Below are 6,319 nucleotides of genomic sequence, written 5' to 3'. Positions count from 1 at the left end.
CCCAATGGTCCGGGAGCTCCAATCATACATCCGGGGGATCTATATCTGGAGAAGGTTCACAGTGGCCGGTCTAAGGCGTCCTACTGCACCCAAACTTCCATCCTCTGCCTTTGAGAAGAGAAAAATTACCTCTACTCCTCCATTCCTCCGCTTCTCCGCTCCACCGCTCCTCGGCGATGGGCCCTGGTACCCCCCCCCACCCCCACCTAAACAAACTCTGACACATACACACACGAACACACTCACACAGACACAAAAAACAAACAAACACACACACACACAGACACACACACACACACACACACACACCTTAACTCATCAAAGATGTGCTAATAGCATTAGCCAAAACGCATCCACAACCAAACAAACATTAGGTCATCCACTCATTCACATGTGTGTGCCCAATGGTCCGGGAGCTCCAATCATACGTTCGGGGGATCTATGTCTGGAGAATGCTCACATTAGCCCGTCTAAGGGGATCTGCTGCCCCCAAGCTTCCCCGCCTCTGAGAGGAGAAACTATACCTCCGCTACTCCGCTCCTCCGCTCCTCCGCTTCTCAGCTCCACCACTCCTCCGCTTTGGGCCCTGGAATTCCCGAACCGCTGGACATAAGCGAATCAAGGCCGGGCATCTGCCCTCCTCCGCTCCTCAGCTCATCTGCTCGAGGCCCTGGTACACCCTGTCCGCGACCCCCCCCCCACCTAAACAAACTCACACACACACACACACAAACACACACACACACACACACACACACACACACACACACACACACACACACACACAGACACCTTAACTCATCTTAGCTGTGCTAGTAGCATTAGCCGAAACGCATCCACAACCAAACAAACATTAGCTCATCCACTCATTCACATGTGTGTGCCCAATGGTCCGGCAGCTCCAATCATACGACCGGGGGATCTATGTCCGGAGAATGCTCCCATTAGCCCGTCTAAGAGGTTCTTCTGCCCCCAAGCTTCCCCGCCTCTGAGAGAAGAAACATTACCTCCGCTCCTCTGCTCCTCCGCTTCTCAGCTCCACCGCTCCTCCGCTATGGGCCCTGGTACTCCCCCCCCCCCCACCTAAACAAACTCTCACACAAAATCACTCACACACACACAAAAACACACAAACAGTCACACACACACATACACACACACCTTAATTCATCATAGCTGTGCAAATAGCATTAGCCGAAACGCATCAACAACCAAACAAACATTAGCTCATCCACTCATTCACATGTGTGTGCCCAGGTACTCCCTGTCCGCGACCCCCCCCCCCCACCAAAAGAAACTATCACACACATACACAAAGACACTCACACACACACACACACAGACACACATACACACCTTAAGTCATCATAGCTGTGCTAAAAGCATTAGCCGAAACGCATCCACAACCACACAAACATTAGCTTATCCACTCATTCACATGTATGTGACCAGAGGTCTGGGAGCTCCGGTCATACGTCTGGGGGAGCTATCTCCAGAGAAGGCTCACATTAGGCCGTCTAAGGGGTTCTTCTGCCCCCAAGCCTCCCCGCCTCTGAGAGAAGAAACATTACCTCCGCTCCTCTGCTCCTCCGCTTCTCAGCTCCACCGCTCCTCCGCTATTGGCCCTGGTACCCCCCCCCCCACCTAAACAGACTCACACACACACAAAAACACACAAACACACACAAAGACACTCACACACACACACACACACACACACTCACACACACACACACACACACAAACGCACCTTAACTCATCATAGCTGTGCTAATAGCATTAGCCGAAACGCATCCACAACCAAACAAACATTAGCTCATCCACTCATTCACATGTGTGTGCCCAGTGGTCCGGGAGCTCCAATCATACGTTCGGGGGATCTATGTCCGGAGAATGCTCACATTAGCCCGTCTAAGGGGTTCTGCTGCCCCCAAGCTGCTCCGCCTCTGAGAGAAGAAACATTACCACCGCTCCTCTGCTCCTCCGCTTCTCAGCTCCACCGCTCCTCCGCTATGGGCCCTGGTACTCCCCCCCCCACCCCCCCCTACCTAAACAAACTCTCACACAAAATCACTCACACACACACAAAAACACACAAACACACAAACACACATACACACACACCTTAACTCATCATAGCTGTGCTAATAGCATTAGCCGAAACGCATCCACAACCAAACAAACATTAGCTCATCTACTCATTCACATGTATGTGCCCAGAGGCCTGGGAGCTCCGGTCATACGTCTGGGGGAGCTATCTCCAGAGAAGACTCAAATTAGGCCGTCTATGGGGTTCTTCTGCCCCCAAGCTTCCCCACCTCTGAGAGAAGAAACATTACCTCCGCTCCTCTGCTCCTCCGCTTCTCCGCTCCACCGCTCCTCCGCTATTGGCCCTGGTACCCCCCCCCACCTAAACACACTTACACACACACAAAAACACATAAACACACACACGCGCACACACACACACACACACACACACACACACACACACAAACACACACACACACACACACACAAACACACCTTAACTCATCATAGCTGTGCTAATAGCATTAGCCGAAACGCATCCACTACCAAACAAACATTAGCTCATCCACTCATTCACATGTGTGTGCCCAATGGTCCGAGAGCTCCAATCATACATCCGGGGGATCTATATCTGGAGAAGGCTCACAGTGGCCGGTCTAAGGCGTCCTACTGCACCCAAACTTCCCATCCTCTGCCTTTGAGAAGAGAAACATTTCCTCCGCTCCTCCATTCCTCCGCTTCTCCGCTCCACCGCTCCTCCGCGATGGGCCCTGGTACCCCCCGCCCCACCTAAACAAACTCTCACACATACACACACGAACACACTCACAAAGACACAAAAACAAACAAACACACACACACCCACACACACACACACCTTTACTCATCATAGCTGTGCTAATAGCATTAGCCGAAACACATCCACAACCAAACAAACATTAGCTCATCCACTCATTCACATGTGTGTGCCCAGTGGTCCGGGAGCTCCAATCATACGTTCGGGGGATCTATGTCCGGAGAATGCTCACATTAGCCCGTCTAAGGGGTTCTGCTGCCCCCAAGCTGCTCTGCCTCTGAGAGAAGAAACATTACCTTCGCTCCTCTGCTCCTCCGCTTCTCAGCTCCACCGCTCCTCCGCTATGGGCCCTGGTACTCCCCCCCCCCCCCCCACCTAAACAAACTCTCACACAAAATCACTCACACACACACAAAAACACACAAACACACAAACACACATACACACACACCTTAACTCATCATAGCTGTGCTAATAGCATTAGCCGAAACGCATCCACAACCAAACAAACATTCGCTCATCCACTCATTCACATGTGTGTGCCCAATGGTACTCCCTGTCCGCGACCCCCCCCCCCCACCAAAAGAGCCTCTCACACACACACACACACACACACACAAAGACACTCACACACACACAGACACACACATACACACATACACACACCTTAAGTCTTCATAGCTGTGCTAATAGCTTTAGCCGAAACGCATCCACAACCAAACAAACATTAGCTCATCCACTCATTCACATGTGTGCGCCCTGGTACTCCGTGTCCCCCCCCCCCACCAAAACAAACTATCACACACATACACAAAGACACTCACACAGACACACACACTGACACACATACACACATTAAGTCAGCATAGCTGTGCTAATAGCATTAGCCGAAACGCATCCACAACCAAACAAACATTAGCTCATCCACTCATTCACATGTGTGTGCCCAATGGTCCTCTTCTCCGCTCCACCGCTCCTCCGCTATAGGCCCTGGTACTCCCGATCCGCTGGACTCAGGAGAATTATGGGACGTGCTTCTGCCCTCCATCCGCTTCACAGCTCATCCGCTCCAGGCCAAGCTACCCCCTGTCCGCGCCCCCCCCCCACCCACACACACAAACACACACACACACACACACACACACACACACAAGAACACACAAACACACAAACACACACACACACACACACACCTTAAGTCATCATAGCTGTGCTAATAGCTCCCAAGCTTCCCCTCCTCTGAGAGGAGAAACAATACCTCCGCTACTCCGCTCCTCCGCTTCTCAGCTCCACCGCTCCTCCGCTATGGGCCCTGGTACCCCCCCCCCCCACCTAAACACACTCACACACACACAAAAACACACAAACACACACACGCGCACACACACACACACACACACACACACAAACACACCTTAACTCATCATAGCTGTGCTAATAGCATTAGCCGAAATGCATCCACTACCAAACAAACATTAGCTCATCCACTCATTCACATGTGTGTGCCCAATGGTCCGGGAGCTCCAATCATACGTCCGGGGGATCTATATCTGGAGAAGGCTCACAGTGGCCGGTCTAAGGCGTCCTACTGCCCCCAAACTTCCCATCCTCTGCCTTTGAGAAAAGAAAAATTACCTCCACTCCTCCATTCCTCTGCTTCTCCGCTCCACTGCTCCTCCGCGAAGGGCCCTGGTACCCCCCCCCCACCTAAACAAACTCTCACACATACACACACGAACACACTCACACAGACACAAAAAACAAACACACACACACACACACACACACACACACACACACACCTTAATTCATCATAGATGTGCTAATAGCATTAGCCGAAACGCATCCACAACCAAACAAACACTAGCTCATCCACTCATTCACATGTGTGTGCCCAATGGTAATCCCTGTCCGCGACCCCCCCTCCCCCACCAAAAGAGCCTTTCACACACACACACACACACACACACACACACAAAGACACTCACACACACACAGACACACACATACACACATACACACATTAAGTCATCATAGCTGTGCTAATAGCATTAGCCGAAATGCATCCACAACCAAACAAACATTAGCTCATCCAGTCATTCACATGTGTGTGCCCAATGGTCCGCTTCTCCGCTCCTCTGCTCCTCCGCTCCTCCGAAACCGCCAGACATAAGCGAATCAGGCTCCAGGCCCTGGTACTCCCAATCCGCGGGACTTACGCGATTTGTCGGCCGGGCTTCCGCTCACCTCCGCTCCTCCGCTCCACCGCTCATCCGCTCCGGGCCCTAGTACTCCTGAACTGCTGCACATCATTAAATCACGCTACAGGCCCTGGTACTCCCTGTCTCAGGGATTTAGGCATATTGTGGTCCATCATTCCGCTCTTCTCCGCTCCTCCGCTCCTCCGCTCCTCCGCTCCTCCGCTCCACCGCTCCACCGCTCCACCGCTTCTCCGTTCTTCCGCTCATCCGCTCCGTGCCGTAGTAGTCCAGAACTGCTGGACATAAGCGAATCAGGCTCTTGGCCCTGGTACTCCCTCCACGCGGGACTTGGGCAAATTGTCGGCCGGGATTCCGCTCTCCTCCGCTCCTCCGCTCCTCCGCTCCTCCGCTCCTCCGCTCCATCGCTTCTCCGTTCTTCCGCTCATCCGCTCTGCCACTCATCCGCTCCGTGCCCTAGTAGTCCAGAACTGCTGGACATAAGCGAATCAGGCTCTTGGCCCTGGTACTCCCTCTACGCGGGACTTGGGCAAATTGTCGGCCGGGATTCCGCTCTCCTCCGCTCCTCCGCTCCTGGCCCTGGTACTCCTGAACTGCTGGACATAAGCGAATCAGGCTCCAGGCCCTGGTACTCCCAATCCGCGGGACTTAGGCAAATTGTCGGCCGGGCTTCCGCTCACCTCCGCTCCTCCGCGGGACTCAAGGCGAATTGTCGCCCGGGCTTCAGCTCTCCTCCGCTCCTCCGCTCCACCGCTTCTCCCGTTCTTCCGCTCATCCGCTCTGCCGCTCCGCCGCTCCGGGCCCTGGTACTCCTGAACTGCTGGACATAAGCGATTCAGGCTCCAGACCCTGGTGCTCCCCTTCCGCGGGACTTAGGTGAATTGTCGGCCGGGCTTCCGCTCTCCTCCGCTCCTCCGCTCCTCCGCTCCACCGCTTCTCCGTTCTTCCGCTCATCCGCTCCGCCGCTCATCCGCTCCGTGCCGTAGTAGTCCAGAACTGCTGGACATAAGCGAATCAGGCTCTTGGCCCTGGTACTCCCTCTACGCGGGACTTGGGCAAATTGTCGGCCGGGATTCCGCTCTCCTCCGCTCCTCCGCTCCACCGCTTCTCCCGCTCCTCCGCTCCTCCGCTCCTGGCCCTGGTACTCCTGAACTGCTGGACATAAGCGAATCAGGCTCCAGGCCCTGGTACTCCCAATCCGCGGGACTTAGGCAAATTGTCGGCCGGGCTTCCGCTCACCTCCGCTCCTCCGCGGGACTCAAGGCGAATTGTC

The sequence above is a fragment of the Fistularia commersonii genome, unplaced genomic scaffold, assembly GCF_037954325.1.
Source record: "Fistularia commersonii isolate RoL2024-O1a breed Wild unplaced genomic scaffold, RoL_Fcom_v1.0 HiC_scaffold_119, whole genome shotgun sequence".
Taxonomy (NCBI): domain Eukaryota; kingdom Metazoa; phylum Chordata; class Actinopteri; order Syngnathiformes; family Fistulariidae; genus Fistularia; species Fistularia commersonii.
The sequence above is the reverse complement of the archived record's forward strand: the minus strand, read 5'-3'. Positions refer to the sequence as shown.